A 14,431-nucleotide genomic window follows, 5' to 3' on the forward strand; every position below is an offset into this window, starting at 1 on the left:
AAGCTGTTCTTTGTTATTTACCACAGAGTTAGTTGATTATAGACAGGTACTTCCTATTCCTGCTAGCTGACTCCCCAAATAGAGGACTGTGGTATAAATCAAGAGGCATTTCCAGGAAGTAGACATAGAACTCAGTCTCATGACTTTGCGCACAGAGGAACTACTGTTGCCATTGTATTTCACCTAGACCAGAATCAGAGACTATTAGGCAAGTTTTCCTATGTTCTAATAGTTTAACTACAGCTGCCCATAGCTTTTTGGGTGTGTATATAAATCCTTGTAACAGACATATCTCTGTCCCATTGGTATTATCTCACATACACAGTGCCAGATAGCTAGGATGTGCTACTGTATGTGTAGTGGTCAACTTGCTGTATGTTAGTAGGTGAACCTGTTTATTGCAATAGAGTTTATATGCAGCTCCTGTTATTTTAATTAACTTTGTGCCTTCTGGTCTCGGATTCTATATCTAGTTTTAACTTAGGGGACAATAACCAACACAGGCTAGAGCCAGATTAGGCATCTGATGGACACTTGATAGAGATTAGATTGCATGATTAGATATCCGGTTGCATGACAGATGTAAAGCTAGTAGGGACTAAGATGCAGAGTAGATAGGCTGACTGAGTTCCAGTGCTGCACCACAGTTTCTACTGTAGAGAAGCTGCGTTCCAAGCTGGTTGGACAACAGTTGGAGGATCTCCACATTTCCACTGATCTTGTCTCCAGGTCTCCAACACCAGGACAGACGCTGCATCACGATTTTCCTCAGGGGCCCCTCCAGCTGAACTTTGCTGCAACATAAAGTGGTATTAAACCCTGTCATTTTATTTTTATCTACAGGTAAGCTTATAATAAAGCTTACCTGTAGGTTAAATTAATATCTTCTAAATGTGCACCGTTTGGGAGATATTCTAGGGACCAGCAGGTGGTGACATCACTGGTGCATACACTCTGAAGTAATGGCTTATTTAGCCGTTCTTTCAGACTGTAGCTGTGATGTCATCACGGCTCAGCCATTGAAGCGGCCAAAGCCAACGAAACCGGAAGGAAGATCGGGTGAAGATGGAAGTCTCTGCAGCGATGACAGCGCGCTGCTGGAGGGTTTCGTTTCAAGGTAAGACTTTCATAAAGTTCTAGTATGCATACATTTTGTCTTAACAGAGTTTTTTCTGTTTTGTTTTTAACCTTTACTACCACTTTAATAACTATATATACCCAGGAATATGCACACAATTCCACCAGGACTCTTGTTGAGCCCTATACTGATAATACCCGTTTGTATATTGGATGTACAATATATACGATTTGTAATGTTTTCTTATCTAAAGCTTTTATTATTGCCATGCTGGTGTGCATCCATATGCTTATAGGTAATGTTATATGCAGGCTGCAGTAGTTCCCCTGCTCCCAATTAGTTTGATTAGATTACTGGTTAATTTCCCTTCTTTTCAATAGCCCTGTCCTGGGTGGAGCAACTGCCAACTTTATTATCAAAACCCAGTCCTCCACTTTACAAAGGTTCTGGTTCCCTTATTTACCTACAGGGTTAGTGCAATATCCTGTTTGGGTAAAGCCATGTATCATAACCCCACCCCCTTCCCCAAAAGGCGACTAAACTACATTTTTATTAACGGTCTTCTACAACATTTTTGGACATAAAAAAAAGCATCCCTTACTTTAGATTTAAAGCAATTACACTAAAATAGCAGATTTGTGCTAGAAAAACAGATAGTTGATTCCAATACTAATTTTGCTGCAACACTGATTTGTGTAAACTGATCTAAATTAGCTGTTCACTACAGAGATGTTAATGGATTTCCCATCATTAAGTCACCGGTCTTAACTAACTATACTAAGTGCACCGAAATAATTACCTTTTATTTGAACAAGGTTCCCTTACAGGACTGGTGGCTTCCAGGAGCTGCCTGCTAGCAAGATTGTCCCTGTTATAGGGTGGTCTGCTCAGTGAGCTGTGAGCACCTGGTACTAAGTGATGGTGTGTTTAGATTACAAGGATTTAAGAAATGTACTAGTAAGATTTCAGAGGCTTAATGAATAAATGCAAACACCTTCAGAGCCACTCTGGTTACCAAAGACATTCAACTTCTGGTTTCAGCTGCTCTGGAGCTCTGTCTGGGGCATTAAAGAGAACCAGTCTACAATGGGGTTACACAAGTCTGAATATTCATCCTTAAATAAATTATAATTGTGCATATTTTTTTATGAGTTACTACAGTCTGCTCACATAATTTATAAAACATTTTTGCCATTCTGAAGCTTCCCTCCAACCACCTTGCGTATAATTTTATATATACTGTGATTCTGTACTTACAAATATGCTGCAGAAATCTTCCTCCACTAAGTCTGGCTGCAGCCATTTTAACTGTGGGCAGCTGAAGCTGCTGCCTGTTCACTTCCTGGATTTACACAGTTATGCCCCGTACACACGGTCGGACATTGATCGGACATTCCGACAACAAAATCCATGGATTTTTTCCGACGGATGTTGGCTCAAACTTGTCTTGCATACACACGGTCACACAAAGTTGTCGGAAAATCCGATCGTTCTGAACGCGGTGCCGTAAAACACGTACGTTTGGGCTATAAACGGGGCAGTAGCCAATAGCTTTCATCTCTTTATTTATTCTGAGCATGCGTGGCACTTTGTGCGTCAGATTTGTGTACACACGATCGGAATTTCCGACAACGGATTTTGTTGTCGGAAAATTTTATATCCTGCTCTCAAACTTTGTGTGTCGGAAATTCCGATGGAAAATGTGTGATGGAGCCTACACACGTCGGAATTTCCGAAACAGGGTCCTATCACACATTTTCCATCAGAAAATCCGACCGTGTGTACGGGGCCATACACATATATAGACACACACATATATATATACACCGTATCTAACAAAAGTGAGTACACCCCTTACATTTTTGTAAATATTTTATTGTATCTTTTCATATGACAACTCTGAAAAAATGACACTTTGCTACAATGTAAAGTAGTGAGTGTACAGCTTGTATAACAGTGTAAATTTGCTGTCCCCTCAAAATAACTCAACACACAGCCATTAATGGTCTAAACCGCTGGCAACATAAGTAAGTACACCCCTTAAGTGAAAATGTCCAAATTGGGTAAATTTAGCCTGCCCACACATGGTCCCAGTCTTAGATGGTTCCTGCTGAACTGGCCGAGATTCAGACCATCTACGGCTGGCTTAATAAGGGCAGGGATTTACACTGGGAGTAAGTAGGAACAGCTTTTCAGTGCTGCCACAAATGGCACCATTGGGAAAAGTCCCCACACATCACCATCTTCTTCCAATATTACAATATTATTAATAAAAGGAAATTAACAAAGTTTCAACGTTGTCCCCACCTGCACTGTGTATAATGACTCATGTTGTCTGGAGTCCACAAATGCAAAACACTATCATTGCTTAATTCCTTCTACAGGTCCAACATTTTATATGCCATTTTTTTCTTTCATCCAGACAGTACATGCTAAATATATATATATATATATATATATATATATATATATATAGTAGGGACGGAAAGTATTCAGACCTCCTTAAGTTCTTTTTTTTTTCCTCATTAATGTGCACACAGCACCCCATATTGACAGAAAAACACAGAATTGTTGACATTTTTGCAGATTTATTAAAAAAGAAAAACTGAAATATCACATGGTCCTAAGTATTCAGACCCTTTGCTGTGACACTCATATATTTAACTCAGGTGCTGTCCATTTCTTTTGATCATCCTTGAGATGGTTCTACGCCTTCATTTGAGTCCAGCTGTGTTTGATTATACTGATTGGACTTGATTAGGAAAGCCACACACCTGTCTATATAAGACCTTACAGCTCACAGTGCATGTCTGAGCAAATGTGAATCATGAGGTCAAAGGAACTGCCTGAAGAGCTCAGAGACAGAATTGTGGCAAGGCACAGATCTGGCCAAGGTTACAAAAAATTTCTGCTGCACTTAAGGTTCCTAAGAGCACAGTGGCCTCCATAATCCTTAAGAGGAAGATGTTTGGAACGACCAGAACCCTTCCTAGAGCTGGCCGTCCGGCAAAACTGAGCTATCGGGGGAGAAGAGCCTTGGAGAGAAAGGTAAAGAAGAACCCAGAGATCACTGTGGCTGAGCTCCAGAGATGCAGTCGGGAGATGGGAGAAAGTTGTAGAAAGTCAACCATCACTGCAGCCCTCCACCGGTCAGGGCTTTATGGCAGAGTGACCCGACGGAAGCCTCTCCTCAGTGCAAGACACATGAAAGCCCGCATGGAGTTTGCCAGTTTGTAAAAAAACACCTGAAGGACTCCAAGATGGTGAGAAATAAGATTTTCTGGTCTGATGAGAAGATAGAACTTTTTGGCCTTAATTCTAAGCGGTATGTGTGGAGAAAACCAGGCACTGCTCATCACCTGTCTAATACAGTCCCAACAGTGAAGCATGGTGGTGTCAGCATCATGCTGTGGGGGTGTTTTTCAGCTGCAGGGACAGGACAACTGGTTGCAATCGAGGGAAAGATGAATGCGGCCAAGTACAGGGATATCCTGGACAAAAACCTTCTCCAGAGTGCTCAGGATCTCAGACTGGGCCGAAGGTTTACCTTCCAACAAGACAATGACCCTAAGCACACAGCCAAAATAACGAAGGAGTGGCTTCACAACAACTCTGTGACTGTTCTTGAATGGCCCAGCCAGAGCCCCGACTTAAACCCAATTGAGCATCTCTGGAGAGACCTAAAAATGGCTGTCCAGCAATGTTTACCATCCAACCTGACAGAACTGGAGAGGATCTGCAAGGAGGAATGGCAGAGGATCCCCAATACAGGTGTGAAAAACTTGCATCTTTCCCAAAAAGACTCATGGCTGTATTAGATCAAAAGGGTGCTTCTACTAAATACTGAGCAAAGGGTCTGAATACTTAGGAGCATGAGATATTTCAGTTTTTCTTTACTAAATCTGCAAAAATGTCAACAATTCTGTGTTTTTCTGTCAATACGAGGTGCTGTGTGTACATTAATGAGGAAAAAAATGAACTTAAATGATTTTAGCAAATGGCTGCAATATAACAAAGAATGAAAAATTTAAGGGGGTCTGAATACTTTCCGTCCCCACTGTATATATATTATATATATATAAAGCTATTTATCTTTTTGTACTTTTGCTAGTACATGGACCCTTCCTCAGAATTTTAAATACCTAAGTCCACTATCCATCATCGGTTTTCCAAGCAGTCTCACTCTGAAAAAAGAAAAACAAATTTTTCTAGAACCATTATGGCTCATTCACATCTATTCAAAGTTAGACTACCACACACAGCTTGAATTTCAGCCAATTCCTGCCTAATCAGCCAAAATTTAAGCTGTGGTTACGCTCTTAGCATTACCCAGTTCAACAATAGTTAACTGTTCACTTGCCTTTTGTCCAGGGAACTGGGTGGAAAATTGTCAGTTACTGTTTGGGTATTATGACAGCCTTGGGTGCCAGCTGTCAAAATACAATACCGGCATGGGAGATTTCTTCATTTTTGTTGTTTAGCGTAGACAAAATACTCTTTTAAATTTTTCTCCAGTGGGCTTAACAAAAAAATATATGACAATGGCTCGCTTAAGTTGCAGGAACAAGATTTGCCTTAAGCTTCGATATGCATTGCACCTGTGTGTTAAAGGTCCCCATTCACTAGAATTGAACAGGACCACGTAGAGCAACTTAGACCCCATACACACTATTAGATTTTCTGCTGATTTTTGTCTTCAGATTTACCAAAACCATGTTGTACAAGGACCTGCCTGATTGCATACAAATTGAAACTCTTAAGGTTTGACCTCATATTATATGGTTCTGGTAAATCTGATGACAAAAATCTGCAGAAAATCTAATAGTGTGTACGGGGTCTTGGGAAGAAATATTCAGCATGATGAATTTTCCTATCGCACTACAGCGCAGCATGGAAGTAGTAACAAGACCTGCAAAAACCATGGATTTTATTAGCCTATGCCTATTTGAGCATTTCATAGTGCAGGCATAAGGCAAATGAAAATCCAAGTTAAGTAGAACTGGTGTGGAAGAGCCCTTAGCAAACACATCTGTCCAATACAAAAGACACAAAAAAAAGCTAAGAAAACGACACAAAGTGTCGTTTTAAAAATCTACTCATTTAGCTCTGGGGTAAACAAAGGATTAGAGAGGAATAATCTGTAATGAGTATTTCCAGCACAATAGAATAAAAGAGCAATCATGCAACCTAACTACATGGGTGGGGGATCAAGAAAAGGAAAAAAACTGTTTCTTCTAATCTTTGTAAGTACAAAAAATATACATATTAGGCGTTAGATTAGCAGAAAGTCAAGAGCTTTAACGTAAATGACATACGCCAGAGAGCTGACCTTTGTGCTGGCAGCTCAGTGATCTGTACTGTATACTGTCTGTCAGAACTACTGTCCACATGCATCAGCCAGTGAAGGAATGCTGAAACATTATCCTTCTTTTAGACAAAGCAGTTTGACAAGTTTCGGGAATTTCTCCTCAATTTACATTTCCAAGCTTAATGCCTGCCACATCTTGAACGCTATCAAGGCAAACAAGAGGCCACAGACTCTCTGCTTCACATTTTCTATAGGAACATTCCAGGAACACATTCTCATTTCTGTAATTTCAAGAGGTCTCCTCCATTAAAGGCTTATTGCGATTGTTCCTGTTGAAAGGATGTCCTTAAACGATAGAGGTCAGGGGCTCCAGAAAGTGGGGTTTGTGTTACAGGTAACGTATATTTACATCAAACAATTGTTATAAAGACATATCAAAGAGATGGTATTGTGCGATAAAGGAGATACGCCGAGACTATTTTTTTAAATAGAGTGGAAAACACTAGTAACTCCATCAGGTTTATATGGTTGTGTCTCCACTGTGAAGACTTGCTTCCTTTTGGGTCATAGGGGCAGCCAAAGAAGGAAAGTAGAAACTTCCCAATGCCAACACACCAACCTTTTGCATAAAATGGCCCATGGGGACAGGGAACCCCAGTAGGTTTTATTTTCATTGTCCCATTAATTCAAAATATTGATTAAGGTTATTACAATACCTGTAGGCCTGTTCTGGTCCCCCCGAAGCACTGGCAACATTCTCCCATACTGTTTACGTTCCCATGCCATGGCTAGTTTCAGAAACAGGGCAGACTTGGGTACTCATCCTCAACATTACAGGAATGAGAATGCTTCCTTGTTGAGGGCATTTCCTTCCTTTCTGCTCGTCTATGCAAAAGCATTTTTTTAAAAGACTTAATTCAGCTTTTGCATATAATGGACTATGCAGAAAAGGGGCTTGCAAGTTAAAAGGCACTGTGCCCATTTTCAAAATATTGCTTTAGAGCCCAACTCCAGGTATCTAAAAGATTATCCCTTGCATCGGGGCTGTGCCCGCATTGCAAGCAATATTTGCTTGTTACAGTCTAGGGGAACAATAAAAAGTAGATTTGAAAGTAGTTGTAAAGATAGAAGGCTTTTTACTTTATTGTATTCTATGCATTAAGGTAAAAGACCTTTTGCATGCAGCTCACCACCCCTTATACTTACCCTAGGCCCAATCTTGAGTAGTGGTTCTCTCCCTCCTCACAGGGCAGATTGATAGCAGTGGGAGCCATTGGCTCGATGAGGCAGCGGTGGGCGGGATCAAGCCTGCAGGTGTGCCACAATAGGAAGAGGTTTCCCATGGTGTCACATCAAGAAGTGGAGGAGCCCAGAGCACTGGCGGGGGACCCCAGAAGAGGATGATCAGGGAAGCTATGTGCAAAATCAGTACAAGTGTAACATCTTTGTTGTTTTTTTTTTTTTTATTAGGTTTACTTTAAATTACCTGATCTTCCGCTCCTTCCCATCGCCTGACTGGTCCCCGCTGTGTTTTCACTCCCATGTTCCAGCAATCTAAGGTCCTTGAAACTTGAAATAGGCAGTCGCACACCTCAATGGGATACCAATAAAAATTTCTTTATTGTAATGTAGACAGATGCAGTCACAGGAGCGAACAGAAGGTTAATATGTTTCACACATATTGTGCTTAGTCATAACCAAATCTAAGGTCCTGACATCATCAAGACCAATGTAGGGCCAACAGCTCTCCATTGAACACGTTGATGCTAAGGGGCAGTCCACTGCTGGATCGTCATATGTCGGGAGAGTTAAGGATTAGTAAGTAAAAGTGTTTATCCTCTTCCCTAGACAAAATGAATTGACCCCTGCAGGGGATCATTTAACATTTTCCCAAAGTTGGTCTTTAATGTATTTGCCATACATGTAGGCCTGTTTTGCTTTCCCCTGAAGCCTACCCAAAATACTCCAATGCTGTGTACATTCCTAGATCCTGGCTGGATTCCTTGACACATCAAATGTTGAGTATTTGTATTACAAGTATTACAGAGGGAAGCGCATTTCCTAACTGAAATGCCTAGCATGCACATACACTCTCTCCTCTCCTATCACAGTGGCGACCGAGCTCAGTATTCATATAAAAAAAAAAAAAAAACTTTTAAAATTACATTAACATGAAATGCATATATCTGATTTTGATGATTGGATTTAGATTTACTTTAAACCCCAGCTCAGAAAATCAGGGCAGGAAGTAATGAAAAATATCTCCAAAGGGGACAGAAAAACACTTTTAATACAGAAAGGAAGGGTTGACTACAGTGGTGGCCCATCCATATAGGGCGCAGGGGCACTGCCCCCCCTAGTCCATGTGCCCAGCCCCTAATCTACATGCAGGGTGCTGGACTCATGGATTCCAATGGGGTGCCTGAGTCTCTAATTGGTTTAAATAAAGGGTGGGCTTGAGGCTCAGAGCACTGCTCCCCAAGCCCACCCACTTGTCTGACAAAAGCAAATTAATATTCGCTATTGTCTTCCTGATTCTCCTCCTGGCCACTCAGGAAGTGGGTCTTGAGACCCGTCACCTGATTGGCCAAGAGGAGAAGCAATCCTATTGGCCACCTAGGAAGAGGGAGGAGACGCACGCCAGAAGCCACCATGATGCCTAGGGGGAGGAGACGCAGGGGATGCCGCCGCCTGAAGGAAGCGCTGTGGGTGACCCGACCGACCAGAGGGAGGGTGGCTGTGGGTGCATTGTTTGCCTCCCCCCCCAAAAAACAAATATACCACCAGCCGCCACTGGTTCGCTATGTTTACCAAGTTTTGACTGTCTTTTTATTGCTTATTTGCATGTGTTTTTGTTGCTTCCAGCTCTTCCTGTCTTGATGATCACTCAACTCCCCGAATTCTTGTATGGGCAGGGAAAGGAAGTGAGGGAAAATCAACCCAAATCAACCCAACCCATACAGACTTTGTTTGCCCTACTCTACAAAAAATAAATACGTAAATGGCTGGAGTTAGGCTTTTTAATACTTTCAAACTCAGTCAGGCTTGTTTGTTATTCATACCTTTCAGTTTGTATCAGAGGCAGAGCAAGTTTGTTCATGTATTTTAGGCTGGTAATGAAATATGTAAATGTAAACATAAACCTGTACAATGCAGACCGATGACACAAATCCACCCACAGGGTAAACCAGTGAGGTAAACCCTGGAAGGAAACTTGAGTACAGTAAGGAAATATAAACACTGAACATTTTTCACTTCACATACTCCTACATACGGCCTGAGCTGAAAATTTGATCGATTGTGAATATGTCCGGGCCTGTATGCTCTGTAACCTGAGGACAATGGAGCCTTACGGGGTTACAATTATTAAGGTATCCATTTCACTTTCTAATTAGCAATAATGGAGATAAAGGAGATAAATATATATATATATACACCATGGGAAAGTCTCATGAAAACTGTATTTACACTGCTTTGCTTTGTGCATGGTAACATACACATCTGCATTTGATTGGGCCCATAGAATTTATTTTTAATCTTGAACACAAAACTGCAGTGTATAGATGTGAACTAGACACATAGGAAAGAATGGGATTTCCACTTGACATGGATTTTCATGCAGCAAAATGCAAAAGTTTTGCTTCATCAAAATGGACAAATTTGAAGAGGCCCTAAAGCATGATAGGAAGTGAGGAGAAATTTCCACAATAGGGACACATAACAATAAAAACCTGACATAGGTAATAAAAGCAATTAAACATTTTCGCTGAAGATGGGCTTTGGCACCTTAAGCTGGCCATACATGGCTCAAATTTTAGCCAAATCCTGTAAGTAGCCATAATTCAAGCTGTGGGTAGCCCTGCTGACACCACCCAGCTCAACAAACTTGAGAGAAATTGCCAGAGCCGGGCAGAAAAAAGTCAGCCGAACACTGACCACAGCAAATCAGCTACAGTTATTGCTCAGGTATAGCCCCTGATGGCAGCTGTCAGAATACAATAGCTGACAGCAGGAGATTCACCCATCCACATCACAATATTTAGTGCTAATTGGGAGATTTTACAGATTTCTTTATATGAAAGGCCAGATTAAGTCTGGGAAAAAGATGAACCTCCACCTTTTATTAATTCCTAAATGATTATCTCCCCACTTCGAACAAGTTTATATGATGCCATGGCAGGAGCAAGTGCAATAAATTTTAAAGCATACAGTCGTCTGCTGTGCATTCTGAGAATTTTCCATCGTCTGAGCACACAGAAGGAATATTTTTGGTTCAGAATTGGTACAACCAATATTATTCTTTCCACCCTTGTGTGCCAACCTCATGTACATGCCATAAGGTATTAGCAGTAAGGCCAATATGAAAAAGTAGAAGAGATTCACCCCACATGGAGATATGTGTATTTAGACATAGGTTTATTGTGTTTTTTGTATACTTATAAAGGTCGGGTAAGCTGGGCCCTTACAACCCGCTGGTCTTGCATTGTATTGTAATTGTACGGTCTCCCTTTATTTTGCAAAGCGCTACACAATATTAATATATTAATCCTGTATAATAATAATAATAATAAATTATAATTTGTGCCAAAGCACCAGATCTCCATCTGACTTGACACTAATCTGATGCTTTCTAGTTTAATCATCTTTGCCATTTTCACCGAATATGCACATGGCAGATGGGCTCTCCTATATTCTATGAAAACAGCAAACAGCATATTAAGTGGAAAGCTCCAGATTAGCCTATATTAAATCAATCCAGCCATCCCACAGTGAACTGCCACTTAATTCGCTTATTCCTACTTGGTACCTAACAGCTATAATACAAAGAACACATACATTAGACAGCAATGTCCACTCCCTCAGGGGATTCCTGTGACATTTATCCATGTCCGATGCTGGAAAGTAACAGGCCTATTCTAGATTTATAAAATTCTTTGTTTTACCACTTCACAAGGTCTGCAGGATAAATTTAGTTAATATTATATCAAGGATGAGGTGCAGCAGCTGTTAATCCATGCTCCCCGCTCTTGGTGAACTGATGCTCTCCCTTGTCATCTTAGATGTTTTGTACGAGATCAGTCAGTCTGAACAGTGGTGCCGCTGGGTTTCCTTTTTACTACAATTCCTCTGATCTCCTCTCTGTAACCAAACAGAAAAGCACCCCAGTGGCACTTAATGCTCCAAGGATCTGATGTTGTATGCAAGTGAACAGCTATTTGCAAAGAGTTAGATGTTGCTGTGGAGAGTTACATGCATGTAAAGCATCTATAGAGATCCTCAAAATGTTAGGAAACATGTAATGGCCGATTACCGCAAGATCTTTTCATCAAAAGCAATAGCTATAACTGAACCACTGCAATTAAACATGCTGGCTTATTTTAGGAGTGTCTCCAAGTAACAATTAAAGTTGATTTAACTGCTGATGCTATCCAAGAAACATATACAGTGTTAAAATAAGAAAGTTCAATAAATATAACTTAAAAGGTACACGTCAGTGAAAACTACAAATAATGAGCATGCATTTCATGCAAACAGAGAAATCAACCAGTGACCTGGTAATGATATACAGCAAAAAATGGCCACTCAACTTCCTCAAGAATCTTAAAAATCCAGCATAATCTGGAGGGTGTCAAATACCCAGTTCCCCTTTGGGTTCTGTTGCTCTATCTGCTAGCCCCTACTTCAGTACAGGACACAGTAGCTCTTTTCCAAAGTGAAGATTAGTGGTACTGGAGGCAATACATTTAAAAAGTAATGCTTTTCTTCTTAAGGCTTGTTAACAAAATAGCTTGAGCTTATGCCTTTTCTGCCTGGGCAAGAATGACCCAGCTGCCAACAGCCTCCTTGAATACTCACAACATGCATCCCAGGAGGCTTCTGGGCAATATATGCCACACTGTGCATCTACCATGTTGCATCATCAGGAGGCAATTGCAAGAACAGACAGGCGGCCCACCAATGACATAAGAAGAGGAGAAGGCAGTGTGGGGCCTGGTGTAAAACAGCTAAGCGGAGGTTATACCAGAACCTGGATTCACAGGGCATGTGAATATTTTTATATTATTTATTTTATTTTTTTTTAGATAACCCAGCATACAAGGTAACAAGGGAAAAAATAAAGGTGGAATGAAGTTCCTCTTTTATAGATCCCCATATTGAAGTTGCATGGTGTTTTTAAGTCTTCAAGAAAGCTGCTCAAATCTTGCAAAAAACTTTGCAAATGTTTGTAACACTTTGCTGTACACACTTGTGTGCACATATGGCGAGTCCCAGACACACTACTCACCACCAAACTCTCCTCTGGCAGGGACATTTCTCGTGTTGAGGATGCAGCTCACACAGTCCACCAATCACCTGAGGCCCATATGACATGGGGGCCCAGGTCACTTGCTGTGTGCTGTATGGAGAGAGTCAGATCTTTGCCAACAAAAAGGGGAATTCCTTCCGTTGTCCACCGCCTACCCCAACCGAACTAGGTTTGCACTAGAGTTGTTTCATGGGGATCCTATATCCCACTTAGTGTGTATTCATGAGGTGCACCAGTCTAGCAGTTAGCCTAACAGAGGTGCTATCCCACCTTACATCTCCAACCAGTAACAGGAATCCACTTTACTCACTACAAAGCAGCCACACACTCAGTCCAACTCCATTTTTAGGTAGTTCACAGCAATAGTTCAAGTGCATTCTCTCATCTTAAGCAGTACAAGTCATATTTGTGTGGCAATGTACCCCTCAGTTCCCAATAGCGAGGGTGCCCATCCTGGGTTTAGCAGAATTAGATATCAGTCCTTAACTCATCTCACAGACCACGGTCTGTCATACCCATCAGTCGGTTGCCCACTCGATAACAACTCACCTCACTTCCAGGAAGGATCCTTCATAAGTTAACCCCTGCCTACACATTGCTCATAAGCACTGGTTGTATGTGGCCTATCAAAGTTGCAAAGTTTTAGGTAGACCATTTACTGATTTATTTCACTTGTTACCTGAATTTTCTGAATTGAATGCAACCATGTTCATCACACATTTTATGGGTGAGCAGCAGCTTCTTGTCAAAAGATACTTTGGAACTTCCATCTCATGCTTCAAAGTGTAAGACTTGATTGTTGTATTCTTCAAAGCAGAAGCTTTAAAGTGTATCTAAACCAAAAATGTAATATAAAACAGCAACGTGCATCTCCTGCGCATGCGTGTGATAGTCCAGTGAAGTGTAAGAACCTTTGTTGTCTGGCTCTGAAGAAGAAGGAACTCCTTCGAAAGGCGCAAGCCTGCAAGGACCCCGGTGAGGTCCACCCTATGCTTGGTATACCGTTTGGTCTGCAAAATCAAGCCACGGAAGTGTTGCTGGATGAGCACTTTTACTTATATGTTTGTAAATATCCTATTTTATTTCTTTTTAAAATCTGTTGGATAACACACTAGGCCTGCGTGCCGTCTTTTGTTTGAAAAAAATTAATATACTGTATTGCAGCAATATATTCCTTTTTTGCTCTTGGGTTTAGCTATCCTTTAAATACAAAGGCATGCTTTTTTGCCAGTCCAAACTTAGGGCCATTTAGAAGATAAGGATGCTGGGATGGGTCTGTATTTAAGGTATATTGTTTGGCTCACCTGCTGAAGTACTGATAAAAGATGTGGCTATGATGGCTATGCAACAATGCAACCATCAGTCCCTCCCCTCACGCCAGGGTACTAGGTGTAATCCTAGACTCTGACTTGTCATTTCAGCCTCAAATCCAATCGTTGTCAAAAGTTTGTAGAATTCACCTCAGTAACATCTCTAAAATTCGCCCCTTTTTAACAAATGAAACCACCAAGCTCCTCATTCACTCCCTTGTTATCTCTCGCCTTGACTATTGCAACTCCCTTCTCATTGGCCTACCTCTCCATAGGCTATCCCCTCTTCAGTCTATCATGAATGCTGCTGCCAGACTTATCCACCTTACCAACCGCTCAGTGTCTGCCAACCCTCTCCTCCAATCCCTACACTGGCTCCCAATTACCCAGCAAATTAAATTCAAAATACTAACCACAACATACAAAGA

General features: G+C 41.2%; 1 protein-coding gene and 1 long non-coding RNA gene across 7 annotated transcripts in view; one reads left to right on the forward strand and one right to left on the reverse strand.

The window, feature by feature from the left end:
- MACROD2 (mono-ADP ribosylhydrolase 2) overlaps positions 1-14,431 on the reverse strand; it is a 3,509,413-nt gene that overhangs the window by 2,619,863 nt on the left and 875,119 nt on the right. The gene's annotated exons all lie outside the window — the stretch shown is intronic.
- The window catches only part of LOC141141596 (uncharacterized), a 142,890-nt gene continuing 138,084 nt past the window's right edge, over positions 9,626-14,431 (forward strand). Inside the window, exon 1 of the long non-coding RNA XR_012244150.1 lies at positions 9,626-9,757. This is a non-coding gene — a long non-coding RNA (uncharacterized lncRNA). The remainder of the gene's footprint in view (positions 9,758-14,431) is intronic.

Source organism: Aquarana catesbeiana, linkage group LG04, assembly GCF_042186555.1.
Source record: "Aquarana catesbeiana isolate 2022-GZ linkage group LG04, ASM4218655v1, whole genome shotgun sequence".
NCBI classification, from domain to species: Eukaryota; Metazoa; Chordata; class Amphibia; order Anura; family Ranidae; genus Aquarana; species Aquarana catesbeiana.